Source organism: Trachypithecus francoisi, unplaced genomic scaffold (genome assembly GCF_009764315.1).
Source record: "Trachypithecus francoisi isolate TF-2019V2 unplaced genomic scaffold, Tfra_2.0 Lachesis_group5, whole genome shotgun sequence".
NCBI classification, from domain to species: domain Eukaryota; kingdom Metazoa; phylum Chordata; class Mammalia; order Primates; family Cercopithecidae; genus Trachypithecus; species Trachypithecus francoisi.
The window spans coordinates 34,421,887-34,446,911 of NW_022681470.1; the positions used below are offsets into that span (position 1 = coordinate 34,421,887).

Here is a 25,025-nt window from a genome sequence, read left to right on the forward strand (position 1 = left end):
ATCATGAATGTTTATTGCTTCTTAATTCTATCTTTGTTTCTACTATTTGTAAATCATACTGCTATGGAAGTCTAAGTAGAAGCAAACTCATCAATGTTGGCCTAGTTTGAGTTCCAAGAACCCAGAAACAAAGATTTAATCGTTTTGATGTCCTCATTCTAAGCCTGTTTTTCTTGTTTCATATTTACTCATTTGGTGATGACTTCCAAGGAGAGGAAAAGATTTTCCTCTGAAAAATAGAAATGGCCTTGAGAGTAAGAGAGAAACTCACTCACCTAATTGTTCACTGTTTCCAAAGTATAAACTGGCCTTGATTTCTCATCAATGTTGTAATTGAATTGTAATGATTTACACAAATTTTTTATTATTTCTTTAGCTTTCTTTATTATGTATTCATTACATATCCTCCTATTCCATCTAATATTTAATGGTTAAATTTAACCTAGACACAGAGACACACATATGCCCCTATCTGTGCATGCCAAGAACAGACTATTTCTTGATCCATTTTTTATGTGCTATAATAAATACTCTAATGCTACAAAGTAAATAAATGATACCAGAACTGAGGGCCTGTGAGAATCCATTCTATTGCAAGCCTGTTAATAGACAGTAAAGCACCCTGTGCCCTGGGGAAGAAAGGTGCTATAAAAACCCATAATTTTGTTGCCACACTTAGACCAGCTCTATAGTACACAATATAGCCAGAGACATTTCCTTTAATCTAGTTCCTGTGATTTTACCATGTCCCCTTGATTTTACATCAGGTGACAGAATAAAAAGTTTTCTGTCCTGACTCCTGTCTTCCCAGTGGGCCTGTCCTTATGCTGACACACCACTGTTTTCTGTTCTCCCAGCAGCAGGGCAGCATTCAGACACTATGGATGCAGCTCATGCTGGCAGCTTGTCAGGAGCCCGAGGGCCCAGCTCATCATCCAGGAACAGAGGGAGCCAGGCTGCCGGCTTGTTCTGAGGCTCAATACATACTCCTGGTGCGTTGTCAGAGCAATTAGAATCAGACCCTTTCTGAGTTCAGTTGCCCAGAGACATAAAAGGGTCACCCTGGTCTATTAAGGGCCCATTTCTTACAGACCCTCTTCCTCTCAGACCCACCCAGATGAGCAAATAAGGACCTGTTAGGCCTCGCATTTCCTCAGAAGTCATTTTCTGTCTGCAAGGTTGGATCCTCACAAACTAACACAGCTAATCCTACAAAGCAGGCCTTAGAGACAATGTGTTTCTGGGTGAGTGATGAATGCCATCTTCATCCTACCCCTGGAAAAGTACAGGCTGTTGGAGAAATGCCAAAGACCTTCTGAAATGAAACAACTTTATTTGGCTCTAATTTAATAAAATTCCCTTCACTCCAAAAAACACATGGCTTATATTTGAGTAACTCTTTATATTCACTCATTTAACAGATACGAATCAGGCCCCTGGTTGGTGCCAAGTATAGTGCTAGGATGTGCAAAAGGAAATGAGGCAGACATGGCCCAGCCTTCTCCATGTTCATAGCTTGTTGAAGAATTCAGACAAGACAAAGCACTTGCAATAGAAGCATTCACAATGGAAGACTATGTGATTGAAGAGGCACAGGATGTAAATGCACATGAGGGGGAAGCTGCATCCAGACTTTGAAGAATCATAGAAGAATTACCTGTGGAAGTCATGCCTAAGTCGAAGTCTGCAAGATAAGGGCAAACACAGGCTAAGAGAACTAGAGTGGGAAAGATAGGGCAGAGAAGAGTGCTGCGGGCAGAGGGACCAATGGCAAACAAAATGGAGCGCTGTGACTGGTTTATCAAGACTGGGGTCCAGTGTGGGCTTTGAGTTGGGGGATGGCATAAGAGGGGAGGCTTAGGGGGTTAGCAGGGGACAGATCCAAAGCTTGTCATCCCAGTGAGGAGTTTGAGTTTTCACCTGCTAGCAGCAGGGTACCATTAAAAGATTTTAAGCAGGACCCAACAGGATGAGATTCACATTTTTAAAATATCACTCAGTTTAGCAGGGAGCAGTGATGGGGGCAGGCATAAGGAGGTAAGGAAAACATCAGGAAATTATTATCATCTAGGCAAGGAATGACTCTGAGCTGAATCAAGTTAGTGGCAGTGGAGTTTTGGAAAAGTAGATAGATTTTAGAAATATGTATGAGGTAGAATTTACAAGAGTGATGGATGAACACTGGGGATGGGGGTACAAGGGAGAGGTAAGAGTTCAGCAAGATGCTTTTACTAAGGGGATGTTGGTGGCATTTGGTAAGACAGGAACCATGAGAGGAGACAGAGGTCCATAGCGGGTGTGTAATTTTTCAATTATCAACTTAGTTAAGCTGCCAGTGGGAAGTGAGGGAGATAGGGAGGTCAGACTGCTCTCCCATCTCTGTGCCCATTCTCATTTGTGAGGCGGTAGATGCCAAGTAGGATATAAAATAGAAAAGCTGAGGCCTGGCATGAAAAGAGGATTTTCCTCAAGAACTCACAGGAAGTCCATGATTGGGTCCCCAGTTTCTGACCCAAAGCTCCAACCATCTGACCTGGTGTCCTTTATAAGGGAACTGCTGACTTTACAATAAATACAGGTAGTTTTTGGCACAGGTCCAGAGTCCCTCAAGCTACAGACATGTTTTAAATAAGCCAAATAGATTAGTAAGTCATGTGGAAGTACAAAGGCTATTGAGGCCAGCTTATTTCCTTCAGGTTTGATATGTGCCAAAGATTCTCCTTGCTTAGGAGGAAGGGGACATCTGAAGTCTGATCCCACAAGCCCCTGGAGGCTGCATTCAGACCACCTGCCACCTCCCTCCATCTCTGGTGTCCTCCTATTGAGGATGCAGACTATCTAGCCCTTCAAATCGCTCCTCCTGTTATTGATGCTGACTCATCCTTTAGATGTGATTCTTCGCCTCTGACCCTTCTTCCTTTCTCTTGTCACCTGTATGCCGTGCAAAACAGCAGAGGTCTGCTTCCTCAACAATCTGACATGTGCTGTGCCTCCTCCAGTGCCTGGTCCTGGTGGAGGGCAGCTAACAGATCCTCTAGGACATGGAAACTACCCCTGTCCTTTAAACTTACAAATGCCAGATCGTAAGGCTGTGATTTTGTTAAGGAACCCTTGTTCCACACAAGCACATTATGCTGTAGAATCAATGCTTTCCTTATAGAGCTGGAAATGTAAATGGAGAGACAGTAAAATGACTGTGTCAGTAAAATGCTCCCAAGGACCTAATTATGAATAGGCATTAAATATTTAGTCTCATCTTTAACCCTTGAGGCAAAGGCACAGAGTAGGCCTGACTCACTCCACTAGTGAAACTCCACATGGTTCTCCTATGTTAATTTCCCTCACATGGATAGTTTAGCCTCACTATCAAAATATGCCCTTTTTTCTTCCCACTTCCCACTGTTTTCTTTATGAAAACAGACTTGCCCTACCCCACCCACAACATCGTTTGGCCCCACCTTTTTCCTAGTGAACCTTTCCATCTCACCTTTAAACATTAGTAGTTTTACGTTTGCCCCATGTTTTTTATTAAACAGTCACAATGAAAATGAAAACAAACAACATCTATTAGTGCCTACTATGTACCAGGCTCTGATGGATGCTTTAGGAGCTTTATAAATAATTTCATATAAACTTCATAAAACTCTATGAGGAAGGTTTTATTATTCCTGCTATGTAGATAGAAAACTGAGGCTCAGAGAATAATTGGCCCAAATCATATTGTGTGTAATTGGAAAACCTGGGATTCAAACCAGGTCTCTCTGACCATAAAGTCCATGCTCACCCACAGTACTATGCTGGTTCTTTAATTAAAAAAAAAAAAACTGAAATTCACTCTAGAACTCAATGAAATTCTGATATCCTTTTTATGCATCAGTGATCCTGATCTTACCTTTAATTCTCCCCAAGATCACATGGTCACTGCAAGGCAAACCAGGCCATTTCCCAAAATACAGAGAGGAAAATATTTTGAGCATCTTGTTGGTGCCAGGGCCTTTAAGTGTTTTATCTCATTGAATCCTCACAACTGCATGAATGTTAGGTATCATTACAATAAGTTCTCCAATGAGGAGTTTTAGGTAAACTTAGATAACTTATAACACTTGCCACAGACCAAGTGAGGTGTAACGGAGTTGATCTGCACTATTCTGACTTCCAAGCTCAAGCATTTTCTTCCTCCTAATCCTAATTGTCACCACACATAGAAATCAGAGACACTTCCCTCGTCATTAATTTCTATGAGATACCTGACATAAAGGTCAGCAACATGTTCCCAGGCAATACCTTCTAGCTCCCTGAGGTGATCCTACCAAAACTTTGATAACTCCTGACTTTGTCCCTCATTTCTATCTATTTGAAGAGGCACATGTTTCTTGAGGGCCTGGAGTTATATCTGTCTAAAATTAGAGGCAATGCTCAGAGTATTACTTCCAATGTGGCCCGTTAAGTAATATGCTACTATCATACTAACCCTCCCTCAGATAACAACTGTAAACTTAGGACAAAATCCAAAACAATGAAAAAAAAAAACCTGGAAGCTCGTAAGAGCAAAAACCAAATGCAGACATATTCTGGACGAGTGTCAAGACTTTAAAGAAGAAAATTGCATGGAATTGCCCATTTACAACTTTAAGAATGAGCCAGAATTTCATAAGATAATTAAAACTCAAATAGACCAAAAAAAAAAAATTCTGTCAAAACAAACAAACAAACAAACAAACAAAAACCACCAGAGTTTTTTACAACTGCAGGCACTAGAAAGATTAAAAGAAAGAACGAGATAGATAGAACCCCAAATTCCGTGTACATACTCCACACCCGTATCTCTGGCTCACTGAACCATGAAGTGCCAGAAAGACTCAAAATCAGTTAAGGAGAAAAGAGCAGCTGTTGACCAAGAAACAGGATTTGCAGTTTAAATCTAAACAAATTAATTGGTAAAACAAAAAGTCAACATTCGTCAGGGTTATGTAACTAAATCTGCAGTCTTCACAACAGAACAGCCACAATGCTGGGGGTAAAGTCAAAATTATTTCACATTTAAATAACTATTAAAAGCTGAAGAATCTTGAGGAAAGATAACAGAAACTAATAACAGGCTGACTCACATGCTGAAATTCGCAGAGAAGGATTTTAAAGCAGCTGTTTATTACAACTATCTTCTTTAATATAAAGTAAAATATGCTCACAATAAATAAAAGAAAATATCAACAGAGAAACTTTCATAAATCTAGAAATGCTACAGTGTAAAAATACGATACCTGAAATTAAAAATTCACAGGATGGGCTTAACAGCAAAATAGAGATAACATATGAAAGAGTAAGGGAAGTTGGGGACAGATCAATAAAAATTATTCAGTCTGAAGATTGGATGAAAACAGGTGATCAAAAAATGGGCAGGACCTTAGAACTGACAGTAATGTCAAAATATCCAATATATACATTATTGGAGTTTCAGAATAAGAGGGGAGAAGAGGGCAGCAAAAATATAAAGAAACAATAACCAAAGTTTTCCCAAATATGAGGATAAACATAAATTTACAGATTTAAGAATCTTAGGAAGCATCAAGTAAGATAATTATGAAGATAAACATGCCTAGGCATACCATAATCAAACTGCTTTTAAAAAGGGAGGGAGAGAAAGAAAATTTTGCAAGTAGACAGAGCAAAATAACACATTACATACAAAGGAACAAAAAAATAAGAACTACTATAGACTTCCTGTTGGAAAATTTGCAAGCCAAAATTTAATGGAATAACATCTTTGTGCTAGAGGTAAAACTGTTAGCCCAGAATTCTATATCCAGTAAAGTTATCCTTTAAGAATGAGGCAAAATTAAGGAATTTTCAGATTTTCTAAAAATGAGAACTCATCACCAGCAGATTCACACTACAAATGATAAATGCTCCTCATGCTGAAAGAAAGTGATACAAGATCTCAGATTCTTAGGAAGGATTGCAGAACATTGGAAACGGCATATATCTGAATATATATAAAATACTAATTTTCTCTAATTTTTAATAAAATACATATGACTTTAAAGGAAACTTGTAACATTGTCTTATAGGGTCTATGTGAATTTAATGCATATGACAACTATAGCATAAAAGACCTGGTTGAGGTTGAGGGAGGTAAATGGGCCTATAAACTTACAAAGTTTCTATATTTTACATGAATTGGTATATTAGCTCCTTGTTGACAATGAAAAGTGAAGGATGTATATTGCTGTCCTTAGAATAACCACTAAAAATGCAAAAAAATGCAATTTAATAAAGTAGAATTGTAAAAATGTTTTAGTCTAAAGGAGACAGGAAAGGAGAAATAAAGGAACAATAAACAAAGTGTGCAAAAAAATAAAATGGCAGATGAAAATCCAAAAATATCAATAATTACATTAAATGTTAATGAACTAGACACTCCAAAAAAAGTCAGATTGTAAGAATAAATTTAAAAGCAAGACTCAACCACATGCTGCCTACAAGAGATGCACTTTAAAAATAAATTAACAGATAAGTTAAAAGTAAATTAATGGAAATATATACACTAGACAAACTAAAAAATAAGGTGGCCAGAGTGGATATTTTCATATCAGATAAAATAAGCTTTCAAGATAGAAAGTAACATTAAAGAAGGACATTTCAAAATGATAAATGGATCAACTTATCAAGAAGACTTAACAATCAATGTGGCATGTGCCTAATAATAAGCTACAACCAAATAAAGCAAACATTTACAGAATTAAAAAGAAACAGACAATTCTGCAATTCTGCAATTATAGTAGGAGATTTTAGCATATCTTCCAAAAATTTATAGAACACTTAGATAAAAATCAGTAAAGACATAGGTGATCCAAACCATACTTTCAACCACCTTAACCTACAACCGTAGAATATACATTTTCAAGTATACATGGTATTTTCACCAAGATAGACCATATGCTGGAGTTCAACAGTTTTAATAAATGTAAAAATACTGAAAAGAATACTAACCACTCTGTGGAAACTTAAATGAAATCAGGTGACTTAGTTTTGTTCTCTGCTATATCTCTTGATTAGTCAGGGTTCTCCAGAGAAATATGTGAACGTGTGTGTATGTGTGTGCGCATACACATATACATATATATAATATCTATCATATACTATCATATATACCATGGTGAAGACTGGCAAATTGGAAATCTGTGCGACAAATTAACAGAATGAAAACTCAAGTAGAAGCTTCAAGCTGTAGTTTTGAAGCAGAATTTCTTCTCTGGGAAACCTGTTTTTGCTCATAAGATTGTCAACCGATAAATGAAATTATCAAGTATAATCTCCTTTACTTAAAGTAAACTGATCATAGATATTAACTACATCTACAAAATACTTTCATGAGAATATTCAGATTAGTATTTCAATAAGTGGTTGGGTACCATAGCCTAGCCAATTGACACATGAAATTAATTCATCAGAATCTCCAAAGACAAAAACATTGACTGACAGTTTTCAAAAATATTTGTTGAATAATAAATAGATGATTATGAGATCACAAGATCAAAATCTGAAGGTATAAAATCACCTTAGAGACTATCTAGGTCTGAATTCTAAAGCTTCAGAGATTCTCCATGCTGCATCCCCCATACCATCTATACCTAAGGCTGGGGTGTAAACTAAGAAATGGTTTTCAACAAGCATGCTAGGGCCACCACAACTAATCCCACTGCCCTGCAAGCATCTCCAGATGATTTTGATGCAGTTGGTCCACAGGTCACAGTCTGAAAAACTCTGAGACCATCAGTTCATCAGCTACAATAATACTCTCTCCAGCATTCCAGACAATGGCTTTCCAACCCCTCTACAGACTGGGGTTCACTACCTACTCATGTAGTTCATTTTGTCTTCAATCAGATGACTATTAAAAAGTTATTTCATATACTGGGTCCAAATAAGACTTTCTGAACTTTCTGGCTATTGTTACCAGTTCTCTTCTGTGCAGCTCAGAGTATTTCAGAGCCAATGACCTGAGCTACAAATGATTGAAAGGGCAACTTAGGTTCAGGTGATTCCTCAAAAGATTTGGTCCACATGACTGCTCACTTACCTGTAAAAGGGCTTAATGTAAACCAGCTATATTGTTGACTGTGCAAGGATGTGGAGTTGTCTGGAAATAGCCTTCATTGGCACTGACTGACTAGGAGAGCCTCAAGAATACCTTATAAAGCCCATGGTGGGGCAGTGAATCTGGGAACTTGACAAGAGAATAGGTTGCTATGGTTCTGCTTATTAGAGCGGACTCCTAGACCTAATGAAAATGCTAAATTATAAATCCAGAATAAGAACTGGAATAAAGTTATCTGGAATTACTAGAAACAGCAAAAGAAATTTGGGTGAAGACAATATTGGAGCTTTTCTACCTTAGCTGACAAGCTGGTAGACAGGGACACTTTGATACTCTAAGGATCTTATTTAATAATTCATGAATTCATTCATTTACTAAATATTAACTACATGCTTATTGTGTACCAGGCACTGTACTGGATACTGAGAAATGAGTGGTAAACACAACTAACATGGTCTCTACTCTCCTGGAATTAAAAGTCTAGTGAGGGATGATGTAAACTGTAAAGAAAATATTAAATGTAAGTATGCTATAAAATATTAAGTGTGTAATAAAAGAAACAAATGTTTGTATAAGGTGTCTGGGGGAGGCTTTTCTAAGGGGACAGAGCTTATATTAGATCTGAGGATGAACAGAAATTTACAGAGTACTCTAGGCACAGCCCTACGGAACAGCATGTGTGAAGGCTGAGAGGCAGGAAAGGCCTTTGCACACACGAGAACCTGAAAAGATACCCATGTAGTGGGAGCATGAGTGTTCAAGATGAGGCTGCAGAGATCAACAAGACTCTGCCATCACAGTAAATACTTGAGGAGCAAATCATTAAAGGACAAAAAGCAGACCATGGCACAATTCAGTTCATGTTTAAGGCAATTGGTCTACCCATAGTTAGAGAATGAATAGAAAGGGGCAAGAATAGAAGTAAATCATTTAATAGGTAATTGCCCAAATGGCAAATATAGGTCATAAGAATTAGGGTAGTTGGGGGAGAATTTGAAAAAAGCAGATTGATTCAAAATACAGTCTACACAGGCGTTTGACTTAGTATTTCCGTGAGGGAAGGAACAATGTGTGTTTTGCTTAGCAAACTTATCTTCAGTTCTTAGTACAGTTTTTGGTGTGTAAATAGCAATGTAGTTGCTCCTCATTATTTACAGATTCCATGTTTATGAATTTGCTTATTCCCTAAAATTTATTTGCAACCCCAAAATCAATGCCTATGGCACTGTTGCCATTGATTGCAGAAATGCACTTGCAAAAACAGGTGAAGAGTTTGAGTCATGGACGTTCCTAGTTGAGGTCAAACAAGAGCACATTCTGCCTTCTTGTTTCTAGTTGTCCTTTTTGCTGCCTCGTTAGTGCCATGTTTGGTCATATTTTTGTGCTTTGTGTTGGTGCTTTTGCTGTACAAAATGCCCCCCAGGCCTAGAGATGAAGCGCTATGTAGTGTTCCTAAGTGCAAGAAAGCTGTGGTGTGACTTACAGAGAAAATTTGTATGTTAGGTGAGCCTCCTTTCAGTATGAGCCAGTGCTGTCGGCTGTGAATTCAACATTAATGAATCAACTATATATACACATATATATTCAAGGTGTTTTTAAACAGAAACACACGTAAAATGTACTGGTCAGTTGATGAAAACATTGTAACCAGAGGTTCTAAGGCACCTAATCCTGTGTTTTCTCTAAGAGCAATGGTTCAGTATTTGCTAAATCAGTATTCACAGTGACTTTATAGGACATAATTGCCACACACAATGAGCATCAACTCTAACTGCTAATTGAAAAAATGAATGAATTAAAGTGATAGATGTGGCAGATTTTATCAAAGAACTGAGGGCTTTAGACTTGAGCAACTGCATTGATGGTGCCATCATCTATGGAGACAGGGTATTCTGGGAAATAAACAGGTTTGGGAGGAAAAGAGAAAATGTTATTTTTACATGTTTCTTTAGAGATGCCTATGAGATTTGCAAGTAGAGATGTCAAGTAGCCAGTTAGATATATATGAGTCTGAATCTCAAAGGAGATTTCTGGACTTGAGACATAAATTGGTAAGTCATCAGCATACAGATGGTGCTTAAAGCCACAGGGGATAGAGGAGGTCACCTAGGAAATATGCGTAGGGAGAGATGAGAAGAGGACCCAGAACTAAGCCCTAGAGCACACCCGCACTCAGAGATCCTGCACAGAGGACCCAGCAAAGAGACTGCAGGTGAGAAGAGGACAGCCAGGAAATGTGTGGAGTCACAGAAGCCAAGGGAGGCCTATGCTGAGAAAAATAGCCATCAGCCTTAGAAAATGGGGCTGAGAGACTATGGAAGATAAGGCTGAAAGTTGCTCTTGGATGGTGCGATGAAACTGTCAGTGACCTTGGGCTACTACTTTTAGGGCAAAAGAGTGGACTAAGTAATGAATGAGAAGATGAGAAAATAAAAGCAGCACAATTTGACAACTTCTAGAAGAAGTTTTATGTTGAAGGGTAGCAGAGAATTGAGGCACTGGCTGGAGAGAGACAAGGAGTCATGAGAAGGTTTTGCTTTTTTATTTTAACTTGGAAAATACTACCACATGCATTCAAACTGTGAGGAATAATGCAGTAAGAAAAGGGGAGATTAATGATGAAGAGTGGAGAACATTGGAGACTTTACAGTAGCAAGAATGGAATCCTGGACATGCTTGAAGAAACTAGTCTTTGTTAAGAGGAGAGACAACCACAGTTGAATTCATGTGTGCTCATGTACACACACACACACACACACACACACACTGTATCTCTGCAACTGATAACATAAGCTAAGTGTAAGACTCTCCACGTATTCCTATTGCCTTCTTGATTTTAACCAAAGTTCCAACAGGTACAGATATTTTTGAAACTTGTTTCTCATCTTCCTACAGTTGCATTTTTTTCTCATATTTCAATCTTCAGACTTTTGCCCTTGATTTTGTATGTAGCTGCCTTTCTGGGGTTCTTCTAAGTCTCTTTCTGACTCTCAACTCTTTCTAGAGACTTATCTTCTGTTTCCTTCTCCCAGCTTCTAAAGATGTGAGTCATGTCTTTTTTCCACCAGAGGTGCTGCCTGAGGCTAGAAAACTGGTCTGGGATAGCTCCAGTCCTCCTGCCTCACTGCCCCTAAAGGGCAAAGTCCCCTGGGCAGCCATGACCCCCAGGAAGTGCAAGGCTCAGCATAGCAAGGGCTACAGTTTCATTAGAAACTGTTTCTGGCACTTTTATGCTCATCAATTTTCGTTGATGTTCAGAATTTTTTTGTGGCATGACTGTGCTAACATTTTTAGGTTTCCATAGCCCAAGGATATCCTCTCTTGATCTACCACAGCACATGACAACCATAGACCTGCTGTGTGCTCTGCTAGCCATTTTAAACACACTGTCTCATTTATTCTTCATAACACCCTGTGAAGCAGGTATCACTCTCATTTTATGGATTAGGAAAGTGAGACTCAGGAGTTACATAGCTAATAAGCCAGGAGACCCAGATTTGAACTCATGTAAAACTCCAAAACCTAAAACCTTTCCCTTTTTGCCAGGCTGCAAAGTGGCAGCAGAGTTCACTTGTCGCATCCTTTCGGCCGCCACTTAATTCCACGTATGTTCCAGCTCCCCAAATCTACAGAGACTGCCTTGGAGAAAAAATACCAATTCAGATCAACTCATGTCCCACCTAGTTCAATGCCTGACCCAGTAAATGACTGCCTGTGACCCCCACTGGAGGCCCTGGTTGTACTTCTGCTATCTGAGAAACCATGGCACACTGCTACTTTAGCCTCCTGTTCAATCTGAGTAACAGAAATAAGAGGAAGGTAGAACTTTTTTTAAGTCTCCGGCAAATTCTTTGGCTGGTGGTGAAAACTGATGTTATAGAAGAGGCCCAGTCTAAGTGAAAATGAGTAATTATGAGCTTCAGAACAAGGAAGATATAACACAACCATGATTGGACAGGGAGCTGCTGTGGATTAGAACACACCCTGCTCAAGCATACATGCAGGTGGTAGACAGGGATGTCCTGCTGCTCTAGATGCTAAAAAAAAAAAAAAAAAAAAAAAAAAAAAAGACCAGCAGAACCCAAGGCACCAAGAGAAGGAAGACAGCCTTACACAAAGGAGAGAAGCAGAAGAGAGCTCTGGAGTAAGACAGGGATCCTGAGAGTGAATTGGGGTGTCCACGAGGGTGCCCAGCTTGCTGGCGGTGTGAACCAGGATGAAGCAGCAACCAGATACAAGATAAAGGAAATAAGAGAGGAAATATACAGAAGCAGACTAAGAAGGGGTGATAACAAATATTAAAGCAGGTACCAATCTTATTCTACTGATAACTTTTTTTTAGTCGGGAATACAGAGCTAGGCTGCTATGAATCAATTTATACTTTATGCTATTTTAATAAAGAGGGCTCTGACATTTTTAAGCAGATGTGATTTGATTATGTGCTAATCTCTGTCCAATTAATAGCATTATTCAGACTGTCTCCAAAGTGCATCAAAACAACTAGTTAAAAAGGAAGAATGAAGTCAAATCCATTTTTGGCATCAGGTGTATATGATTGGGAGATACCTGGAAACACAAGTTCATAACCTCTTTGTGACATTCGAACCAAATTGTGTATGTCGGCACAGTCCCCAAACAATGTGACAGCCAGCTCAGATTTTCAAATTCAGTTTCTCCCAGACCCTTCATCCTCCACAGAGGCAAAAGAAGATTTGGTGGTAAGGTTTGTCTAATTATTGCCAAAAAATGTGGGAGTAAAAACCCACACCTCAACCCAAATGCTTCATCGCCCTTTCAAACAAGTTTTCGGAACAAATAATCTTATAATGTGCAGCTGTGCAAGGCAGAGGGGGTGAGAGCAATACAAAACTCACAAAACCATGGGCTGTGTGTGTGCACTGCACATATGCACACATATGTGTGACGCGTTGAACAAGCATGTACACACAGAGCACACAGCATGTCAGGGCACAACTGCTAATGCAGGGTTTGGGGAAGAAGTTAAATCTAACCCTAGGAAATGGAACGTTTAAAATTTAGTTTCTTGATATAATTGTTAATGAAATCACATGTGCCATAGCAAGATCATTACCATAACTATTACTGTTAATATTAATAAAAACTAGTATTTGCATAACACTTTACATAAATTACATCACTGAGCTTTGAAAAGGATATTGATAACATTTTGAACAAATAACCAAGGGAGAGGAACAAAAAGAACAAGGCTTTATATCAGGGGCTCCCAGGATTTCTGTCACCAAGGACCTCCTTTATTCTTTTTCCTCTAAGGTTTCCTGCTTTTAATGTTTTTTTCTCATTGACAACCTTTATTAAAGAATTTTCCATTTCCCTATCTTTATTCATCAAAGAACAATCAGTATGCAATAATCTGCATTACCTCACTGAGCTAATATAATTCCACGAACTTGGTGTTTGAGTTACCCTCTGAAGCCTTATTATCAGTAAATCCATTTCAGTTCAGTTTTTAGATATACAGAACATTTCTTTAAGGTCTCCTCTACCTCCTTAAAGGACTTCTAGGAGTCCTAGGGCCCTGGGCAAGAAAGCACTAATTGAAATCTCAAATAATATTTTGTTCATTTGTTTGTTTTTGTTTTTGAGATGGAGTCTCACTCTGTTGCCCAGGATGGAGAGCAGTGGTGCCATCTTGGCTCACTGCAACCTCCGCTTCCTGGGTTCAAGTGATTCTCCTGCCTCAGCCTCCCAAGTAGCTGGGATTACAGGTGTGCACCACCATGTCCAGCTGATTTTTGTATTTTTAGTAGAGATGGGGTTTCACCATGTTGCCCAGGCTGGTCTTGAACTCTGACCTCAAGTACCTGGCCCACCTCGGCCTCCCAGTCAAATAGTGTTTTTTTCTTTTCCATTATTTTTAAATTCAGTATGTGCTAATAAAGGAAGAGTATTTAAAATTTTTTAAGAGAATTTGGAAGTCTCTTTAGTCAGCCATCACAAAGCAATTATTCGAGGGCGCACATGCACAAGAAGGCAGGCAAACAACTAACAACTGCCAACACCATTGCCTTACCAGAAACACATTCTGTGAGCATGGCAAAGCCACCGCGAGGGGTATCCAGAAGAGTGTGTGTGATGGCTCTGATGTCAATGTGCCTGGTGTCCCATCTTGGCTGTCACTTGTTAGCTAAATGCATGAAAAAGAATCTAAACTTATTGGTGCCTCAATTTTTTTCATCTGGAACATAGGATCATAATAGGCTGACTTGTTTAGAGCTATGTAGGATTTCTATGAGTATATATACATAAAGAGCTTAGCACAGTGCCTGGCATATGAGAAGTGAGCAATACATTTTAGCATCATAAGTACCTAATTGCAGGACTTGTGGTTGGTTCCTAACCTTTCTCAAGCCCATAAAAAGAAAATCTACACATCCATGAAATCTGTTTTTGTTGAATCTCTTGTTGCCAAAATTGTTAGAACGTGCATAGCTGCTTTGATCAAATCTGAAGTAGCATGCATAGAAGTTAAGGATGAAGGCTACGAAGGCAGAATTCCCTCGGTTCAAGAAACTTCTCTAGTTTTTACCAGCTAAGAAGAGCTGGATATAACCTTGGATTTATTAGTCAAGCCCTTTAACCATCAGTTTCCCCATTGATAAATGGGAATCATAACTAGCTCCTGGAGCAATGGAGGTTTAATGAGATCATATATATAAAGTTATTAAGCACTTTATATGTAAACCCCCTCCTTCCAAAACATTACTATCATTATTACTATCTGTTAACACATGAAAGTAATAGTTGCTGAATCTTGTCCCTAGTGCAAAATACAACATTTTGAAATCCAAATACGTTTTCATTTACTAAGGCAAAGCACTTAGATAAACCGACTTTGGAAATGGAAAGCTAAAAAAAAATTGCTAGATAATTTGTTCATCTGTCTTTTCCCCTTGCACACATTAACTATGGCTTGATATTGAACTATGTCAATACGCATCAACAGGGTCAACAGTTTTAACTAATCTGCATAGTTATTTCACTGGTTGCTTCAGTTAAAGGACTGATTAGTAATCAATTAGTAATAGCTGGTCAATTTAGTCAAAAGCATCAAACCAGTTCCCCCCACCCCTAATGTTTCTGTTATGTCCTAGGTCCTGCTAGAAGCCTATGGAGAGACGAAATTCATTGCAAAGGTGGTCATCCACCCCCTTGCTACAGAGCTATTCCTAAGACTGTTCAGGTAGCTCACATGTCCAGTCCCTCCCCAGATTCCCTTCCACCAAATTAAAATCTCTCCAAGTCAGAACTGACAGGGAGGGCCTTTTCCGTTCTTTAACCCAAAGCCTTGCTTCATGTTTCTATGGGAAAAACCAAACTCTACCTAAACAATAAAAAGTGGGAAAGTTTCCCCAGGCAGACTGCCTCTTCCGCACCTTGATTAGCCGAGCAAAATGTAGACATAAAATGCAATTGCTTTTTTTTCCCAGATGCTAAAAATGTCAGCCTTGATTTACCCCAACACTCTGACTGACTCACGGCAGACATAAATCCTTCACGCCCAATGCAATCATTTTTTGACCTGTTCAGCGGTGGAGAGAGGGAGGGCTTCACATTTATCTTCCTGGTGCCAGCACTGTGATCCCAATAACTTTTCCTTCATCTGCCCCTTATAAGGAGCAAGAGCCAGAGGAGTAAAGGCAAAAAGGTGCATGTTCATTATATTTTTTCTGAGACATGATGCAACAAGGGTTATGTTTTAAGTGATTGAGAAGGAAGGGGAAGAGAAGAATAAAAAGTTTTATAGATCTACTCCCTCTCACCTGAAACACAACCTCACTTTGTCTCTGCTTCATCCATGATTAGGAAAATGCAGGAGTACCTTCCATTTGGGAAACAGCTGTCTTTCTACTATAAGGAGAAACCTAGTGCCTTTCTGCCTGGTACTGTCCCAGCATGGCACACGTGATATTCCTGGGATTGATAGCAGAGTCATGATAATAGCCACTGCTGGAGGATGAACCAACACAGCCAAGTGGTCCATTGGTTTGGAAGTGTAGCCTCCAGAACTTTGGCATGTGAAGCACAATCCATTGAACAAACAGCTACCAGTTGGTTAACAGGAAAGACACAGGGTCTGACCTTGCATCTGCCCCTTACTGAGAGCTGCTTTGGACCAATCATTTCTTTCTCCATAATTAGGTCCCTGAATCTTTAAAATGGGGCCATGCATGTCTGTCCTTTACCTCTTCCTTCATAAGGACCTTGTATTTTTTTAAATGCCTTGAGCTCTTCTGAAGCAGAGAGAGGTGCACATTTATAGTGCTCTTTTTCCTGGTCTCCATGGTTATGAATCAGAAAAATGATGCCCATTTGTCTCCATAAGAAATGGTCTTTTCCCTTCCAAATTCACAAGGTGTGCAGAAGAGCCACTTCAACCTCCCACAGTGGCAGTGTGGCATTCTCCCTTCAGCCACTTGTCCATACCTCTCCCCGAGGATATCATGGCCACAAGTCCCTTTCCAAGGTCCCACTTCTCTTTATTCCTGTCCCTTGCAAATGAGGTTTTTTGATCATCTTCCACTTGCATTATGTTTCTAGATTAGAAGTTTCTTAATGGTACAGAGTGTATTCCTGTGACTGGCATATACTAGGTATGCAATATTTAGTTAATCAAATGGGCTTTTGTCTTCCTGCAGCCTCAGTCATCTCACCCTTGGCAAAACAATCTTTCTGGAGCCAAATACTTCAGGGAACTCCCTTGGCACATAGCTTCCTGTATATCCTCACTTTCTTCTGGCTGTTCTCTTCCAACCTACAAGGATGTAAGGTGAATTTGACCACTGGAGAAGGGCAGAAACAGATCCCTCCTATCTCTCCATGACCTCCTCAGCAAGCAGGCCATGTCCTCCAGCCCACTCACCGCCCCACTGCCTGCTTCTACCTGCCCATGCATACTCCAGGAGAACAGTGCCTGTTTGTGGTCTCTTGGCTCTCTGGAATGTGGAGTGCTCTCAGAGTTGACAGGGAAAGCCACTGGCATGCCATGAGCAGGACTGCCTTGGAGCCAACTCACAGCTGAGCTTCCTACCTGGTCTTCCAAGGAAGGTGGAGCTTCAGGAAGCCTGACCTCTTCATAGCACCAGGGTAAAGGGCAGTTAAGTGTTTGGGCATCAAAATAGGCATAGGCATTGTGTGAGTTGTGTATCCCCAGATCAATGTGACAATAGACACAAATTATCCCTAAGGTTGGGAAAGGTGATAGAGACTCATCAATTTCAAGCATATCTCTATGGTTGGGGGTAGCCCTAACCAAAGACCCCTGCCTCATGTAGAGTGGGTTAGAAAGCCCATTAGCAGCTCTGTAGGCTTTAGCTCAAAGAACACCCCCATCCAAGCTCCATTCTGCACATCGAAGAGAAAAGGAAAAAACTTAACACCAGCACTTTAAACATTATGGGAACTGTGTGATATGCTCTGCTAGCCAGCCTCTGGCCTTGGAATCCATACATTATTTAATGAGAAGGAAGACATACCTTAAATGAGCCATAACAATTGCTTAAGGAAGATGGGAGTAGGGGGAGAGGAAGGATTGTGTGTGTATTTTTTTAATTTCTCAGACCATGCCCGTTAGTTTTGTTTCTTATTTAGGATACAGCATTAATCATGCTAATATTTTACAGCGGGGCTTCACTCTTTAGTCATTACTTTAATCAAACCCATCAGCGAACGAAGGAACACGTTACCAGGTGGGAATAACTGCTACCGCTCGCTGTTAATTACTTTGCATTTTACAGCAATCAGCAGCAAGGGCTGAGATCATAATAAATTCATGACTTATGGGCCCATAAAATCATTACCATAGGAAAATATGTTTTACCGGGGATTCGATGGGCTGCTGCTCAGACAGAGATTTCTTGAAGGAAATGACACCCATGAAATTAAACTGATCCTTGCAGTCAGCAGAAATGTAAATGTACAAAGAGAGCAAAATTTTACCATGGGAGAAAGGGGCTAGCAGGAGCGGGACTGGGTGCTGGCTGAGTGTGGAGGGGGCGTGGCCACGGGAGGGGCGGGGCCAATAAGTACTGCGGGGAAGAGGATGCGGAAGGAGGAGGCTCCCAGGCAGGAAAAACCTTTAGAGAGAGCAGGAAGGAAAGAGACTCAGTGGCCTGTGCGTGATTCAGAGGTCCAGACGTCTGGGAGAGCAGTCGTTTTACTATATCATAGTCTCTAACCTCTCCCAGCTTTAGTTATTTCAGCCAGCTTTTTCCCACTGCCTTGGGTACTGTGACTTAGGTGGTCTCAGAGGCCCTGAGGATGGTGATGTTAAAGGCACAGGGACAAGTGCACAAATCAGCCCTGCCAGAGTCCAAGAATGGAGGGAGGTTCACTCCTGTGTTTTCCCCACTGTCTTCAAGCAATCTAACTAGGCTTGTTGATGGATAGCTGCACTTCCTCACTGAGGCAACCCTGCCCCTGGCTTCCAACGCCCACTGCCACCCCACACACATCCCCAGCCTCCTTGTGTGGGTCTCTGTGTCAAAGGCCATCTCTGGTCTATGGGAAATGCTCTCCAAGGAGAATAATTAAAACCCTGGTGTTTGTTTTATTGGGAGGTTTCTCTACCTTCAAATTTCTCCTGGGATGCATTCATGCCATTTGTTTAGAAGCAACTGCTTCCTTTTCCATTGCTTCTTCCAATTACACTAGACAAACACAGGCCCTTATCTGGTGTTATTTAAGCATGAAATTATAACAGATCCTTTTAAATGCTAAAGCACTAAAAATAAGTCCTTTTATCAAGACACACCAGGTCTAGATATAGTAGCTCATTAATTTCTGTAAATCAGACAAGATGAAATTCAAACAAAATCCAAGAGCTTCCAGTGAAGGAGCACTCATTCTTTCTGAGATGATCACCATCCTTGTTCACCATGATCATTATCGTTCACATTTCTAGGGGGTAGCGGGGTTGTCCTCTCAACTTGGAAGACCATCCCAGCTGAGAGGAATCAGTGTCACCAGAAGGACCACAAGGAGTCAAATATGAGTTGGAATCCTACTTTTACCACTTCCTAGTGGTGGGTCTTAGGGAATTTATTTAATATCCTGGACCTCAGTTATATATTCTGTAAAACAGAGAAAATTATACCTACCTTTAAATAAAGAATTGCTGTGGAAATGAAACGAGCTTACTATGCACATGTAGCACCAAATAAAACACTAAGCAGGCCTTCTGATAAAGTTGATTCACTTCTTTGAAATTCTCTCCTGCACCCCACCCCAAGTTCAGGCAAGGCAAAATAGCCAGCCTCCTGAAGGAAGTCAGAGAGGCTGGGGAGCTGGTTAGCATGAGTTGGCCCCTGAGAACCTTGCACAGCAGCAGCCAGTTACAAGAGATGATGAACGAATGGCGTGGCGTGTTTGGCCACATTCCCACCTGTCACTGTGACTTTCAGGAATATGTACGGCCCTTCTCAGTTCTTGAGAGATTCTGAGCTTCATATAAGCCTAATTTGCTCCAGAAGCAACAGGCAGGGCAGAAGGCACCAGCCTCACTGGGATCACCAGGTTGTGATGTCTAATTTTTCCCATTATGGTCTCTTTCTCTTGCATTCACTTTTTTGAAGCTGTTGGTAATAAACAGAAAGGAGCCCCCTTGTCATTGTTTGCCCCATCATCCTCCCTCCTCCAACAAAGGTATGGCCCCAGACATCATCTCACCACAGCGGCAGTACTGGCAGCAAAGTTTAGCAAGGGAGCCTGCTCTCCATAAGCTATTAACTGCTTTCACTGTCAATAAAAGCAAAACTGACCCACCTCCCTTGCCTGGTTTTTTCCCCCAGCCCCCAACCCAGTTCACTACCTCAGCACTAGGGCAAGAGAAATAGCTGAGGAGCTCTGAACAAAATTATTTTTAAGCAAGAAACCAAGAAATGCAATAACCCACCAACTTTTCATCTCTCAGGAGAACAGAGTTTTAATATCATTTTGGATCACAAGTGAAATAAGTTAGATGGATGCTGACATTTTAGCCATGTATGTGTTCTTGATAAGTTGTATAAGCAAGCTCCTTACAATGGGATGAAATAAAATGAGGGGAGATTTAAGGGTATATGGGGTTTTTCCCTCATTTAAAATTTCTGAAGCCATGTTGGAGCAGTGGAAAGCAGAAAAATACCAGAGTCAGCATAGACAGGTTTGAATCCCAGCTCTGTCATGTATGAGTTCCTTGACTTTGGGCGAGTGCCTTAACCACCCTGATCCTCAATTTCCCCATCTGAATTATTGAGATTATGCATCTACCTTTCATGGTTGTTGTAAAAGATAAAATAATTAATGTTTATTTATAAAACATCTGTAACAGGGTAATATAGTCAACAAATGGTTGTGGTTATTACTAGATTAGCACCTTGTTCCTGAAAAACCTCCAAGGAGCTATTGTAATGAGAATGGGGATTCTAACCCATGTGATAAAACCCCAAAACACTTTGTGCTACAAAACCCAATACACAGTGCCAGAACACCTATATCAGTTAGAATCCCTTGGCAACAAGTAGAATACACTTATTCTAGACAACTTCCATGGGAAATGATTGTTAAAATGAATAACATGTAGCTTAGTCACTCAATTTTACATCTCAACTATCATTAGATGTCATTAGGAGGGGTTTTAAACGTATATCTTACCTTACCATTGTTAAGTGGGTAAAGGAAGATTCAAATCCAAGAGAAAGACTAATTTAAGCTCCATGTCTGAAGACACTTATGCTTTAAATATATCAAAACATCTGTACTCCCCAAAAATGTTTATTCATAATACTTAAATAATAGCATAGACTAATTATTCTTCAGATGTCATACATATATGCCAGTTTCTGTTTTCTATGTGATGTAACATTTTATAGGAGATCAGTAAATACATAGGCTAATACTAATTTTTAACAGAAAAAAACTTTGTTATTGGTATTAGTTTTGGATGATAGTAATTTTTTATTTGAAATAGGAAAGATAAATAATGTTACCAGCACCTCTTAGGTGTCCTGCACTGTTCTAGGCATTTACACACCTTATCAAAATTGGTTCTAGCAACAACTTACAAGGTGTGTAGATTTATTCCCATTTCACAAATAAGGAAGCTGGGGTTCAGATTTATTGCTTAGGTCACCCAGCTAGAGATGGAGGTGGGCACCTGCTCCTGGTTGACTACTGGGTAAATTACAAAATTAGGGCAGAAATAAGTTACTTGAAACCAATGAGACACAACGTACCAGAATCTCTGGGACACAGCTAAAGAAGTGTTTAGAGAGAAATTTAGAGCACTAAATGCCCATATCAGAAAGCAGGAAAGATCTAAAACAGACACCCTAAAATCACAATTAAAAGAACTAGAGAAGTAAGAGCAAACAAACTTAAAAGCTAGCAGAAGACAAGAAATAACTAAGAATCAGAGCAGAACTGAAGGGGATAAAGACACTGAAAACCCTTCAAAAAAAAATCAATGAGTGCAGGAACCGGTTTTTTGAAAAGATTAACAAAATAGATAGACCACTGGCCATACTAATAAAGAAGAAAAGGGAGAAGAATAAAATAGACACAATAAAAAATGATAAAGGGGAGATCACCACTGATCCCACAGAAATACAAAATAACATCAGAGAATACTATAAACATCTCTACATAAATAAACTACAAAATCTAGAAGAAATGGATAAATTCCTGGACACATACACTTTCCTAAGACTAAACTAGGAAGAAGTCGAATCCCTGAATAGACCAATAACAAGTTCTGAAATTGAGGCAGTAATAGCCTACCAATGAAAACATGTCCAGGACCAGATGGATTCACAGCCAAATTCTACCAGAGGTAGAAAGAGGAGCTGGTACCATTCCTTCTGAAGCTATTCCAAACAATAGAAAAAGAGGGACTCCTCCCTAATGCAGTTTATGAGGCCAACATCATCCTGATACCAAAACCTAGCAGAAACACAACAGAAAAAGAAAATTTCAGGCCAATATCCCTGATGAACATCAATGCAAAAACCTCAATAAAATACTGGCAAATTGAATCCAGCAGCACATCAGAAAGCTTACCCACCATGATCAAGTTGGCTTCATCCCTAGGATGCAAGGCTGGTTCCACATACACAAATCAATAAATGTAATCCATTGCATAAACAGAACCAATGACAAAAACCGCATGATTATCTCAATAGATGCAGAAAAGGCCTTCAATAAAATTCAACAACCTTTGATGCTAAAAACTCTCAATAAACTAGGTATTGATGGAACGTATCTCAAAATAATAAGAGCTATTTATGACAAACCCACAGCCAATATCATACTGAATGGGCAAAAGCTGGAAGCACTCCCTTTGAAAACTGGCAAGAGAAGGATGCCCTCTCTCACCTCTCCTATTCAGCACAGTATTGGAAGTTCCAACCAGGGCAATCAGGCAAGAGAAAGAAAGAAAGGGTATTCAAATATGAAGAGAGAAAGTCAAATTGTCTCTGTTTGCAGATGACATGATTGTATATTTAGAAAACTCCATCATCTCAGCCCAAAAATTCCTTATGCTGATAAGCAACTTCAGCAATGTCTCAGGATACAAACTCAATATGCAGAAATCATAAGCATTCCTATACATCAATAACAGACTGAGACACAAATCATGAGTTAACTCCCATTCACAATTGCTACAAAGAAAATAAAATACCTGGGAATATGACTTACAAGGGAGGTGAAGGACTTCTTCAAGGAGAACTGCAAACCACTGCTCAAGGAAATAAGGGAGGACACAAACAAATGGAAAAAAAACCCACGCTCATAGATAGGAATCAAGTTACCATTAACTTTCTTCATAGAACTAGAAAAAACTACTTTAAATTTCATATGGAACCAAAAAAGAGCCTGTAGAGCCAAGACAATCTTAACAAAAAGAACAAAGCTGGAGACATCACGCTACCTAACTTCAAACTATACTACAAGTTTACAGTAACCAAAACAGCATGGTGCTGGTACCAAAACAGGTATATAGACCAATGGAACAGAATAGAGTACTCAGAAATAATACCACAGAGCTACAACCATCTGATCTTAGACAAATCTGACAAAAACAAGCAATGGGGAAACGGTCCCTATTTAATAAATGATGCTGGGAAAACTGGCTAGCCATATGCAGAAAATTGAAACTGGACTCCTTCCTTACACCTTATACAAAAATTAACTCAAGATGGATTAAAAACTTAAATGTTAAACCTAAAACCATAAAAGCCCTAGAAGAAAATCTAGGCAATACCTTTCAGGACATAGGCTTGGGCAAAGACTTCATGACTAAAACACCAAAAGCAATTGAAACAAAAGCCAAAATTGACAAATGGGATCTAATTAAACTAAAGAGCTTCTGCACAGCAAAAAGAAAACTATCATCAGAGTGAACAGGCAACCTATAGAATGGGAGAAAATGTTTGCAATCTATCCATCTGATAAAAGTCTAATATCCAGAATCTACAAGGAACTTAAACATATTTACAAGAAATAAAAACAACCCCATCAAAAAGTGGACAAAGCATATAAACAGACAAGTCTCAAAAGAAGACATTCATGTGGCCAACAAACATATGAAAAAAAGTTCAACATCACTGGTCATTAGAGAAATGCAAATCAAAACCATAATGAGATACCATCTCATGCCAGTTAGAATGGCAATCATTATAAAGTCAGGCAACAACAGATACAAGAAAGGATGCAGAGAAATATGAACGCTTTTACACTGTTGGTGGGAATGTAAATTAATTCAACCATTGTGGAAGACAGTGTGACAATTCCTCAAGGATCTAGAACCAGAAATACCATTTGACCCAGCAATCCCATTACTGGGTATATACCCAAAGGATTTTAAATCATTCTACTATAAAGACACATGCACATATATGTTTATGGTAGCACTATTTACAATAGCGAAGACTTGGAACCAACCCAAATGCCTATAACTGATAGACTGGATAAAGAAAATGTGGCACATATACATGGTGGAATACTATGCAGCCATAAAAAAAGAATGAGTTCATGTCCTTTGCAGGGACATGGATGAAGCTGGAAACCATCATTCTCAGCAAACTAACACAGGAACAGAAAACCAAACAACGCATATTCTCACTCATAAGCGGGAGGTGAACAATGAGAACACATGGACACAGGGAGGGGAACATCACACACGGGGCCTGTTGGGAGGCAGAGGGCAAGGGGAGGGATAGCATTAGGACAAATACCTAATATATGTGGGGCTTAAAACCTAGATGATGGGTTGATGGGTGCAGCAAACCACCATGGCACATGTATACCTGTGTAACAAATCTGCATGCTCTGTACATGTATCCCAGAACTTAAAAGATAATTTAAAAAAAAAAAAAGAAGAAATCACAAGATAAAAAAATAAAGAAAATAGAGATGGAGGTGGACTTTGAAGCCAGATTTATCTAAAGATCAAACTGCCTTACTCTAGGGAAAAGCTACATAGGGGCATATGTGCCCTGGAAGGAAAGTAAAAATATTACTTGGGACATAATTATACTAAACAATTATTTGTTGCTTATCTGAAATGCAAATTTAACTGGGCACACTATATTTTATCTGTCAACCTTATTTTATGTTTTGAAATTAGGTTATGTGTACCTTTTCCTATATTTTTGATTTTTATTTCACTGCTCTAAGCTTTTTTGTTAAATTAAGTAAAAATGAATGCATAGTTCTTAATATACAAAACACTAATGTGGTATTTCTCTGGCTTTGTTGTTTTTCGTTTTCTTGTGACTGATCCTAAGCTCCAAAGCAGACCACACTGCTGTCTCAGAGTCCAAAAAGGAAAAAAACAAAGCTTTGCTCTCTTTTCTTGGAGATAGCTGTTTCATGTTTCAAATACAATTCTTAAAAAAATCAACTCTT

At 39.4% G+C, this 25,025-nt stretch overlaps 1 long non-coding RNA gene across 1 annotated transcript; it reads left to right on the forward strand.

Annotated features, from left to right (window-relative positions):
* The first annotated feature begins 7,568 nt into the window (after window positions 1-7,568).
* On the forward strand, window positions 7,569-17,325 carry LOC117074029. Its single transcript, XR_004433500.1, has 4 exons — window positions 7,569-8,409; window positions 8,506-8,618; window positions 15,945-16,113; window positions 16,778-17,325. It is a non-coding gene; the product is annotated as an uncharacterized LOC117074029 (long non-coding RNA).
* Window positions 17,326-25,025: the final 7,700 nt, after the last annotated feature.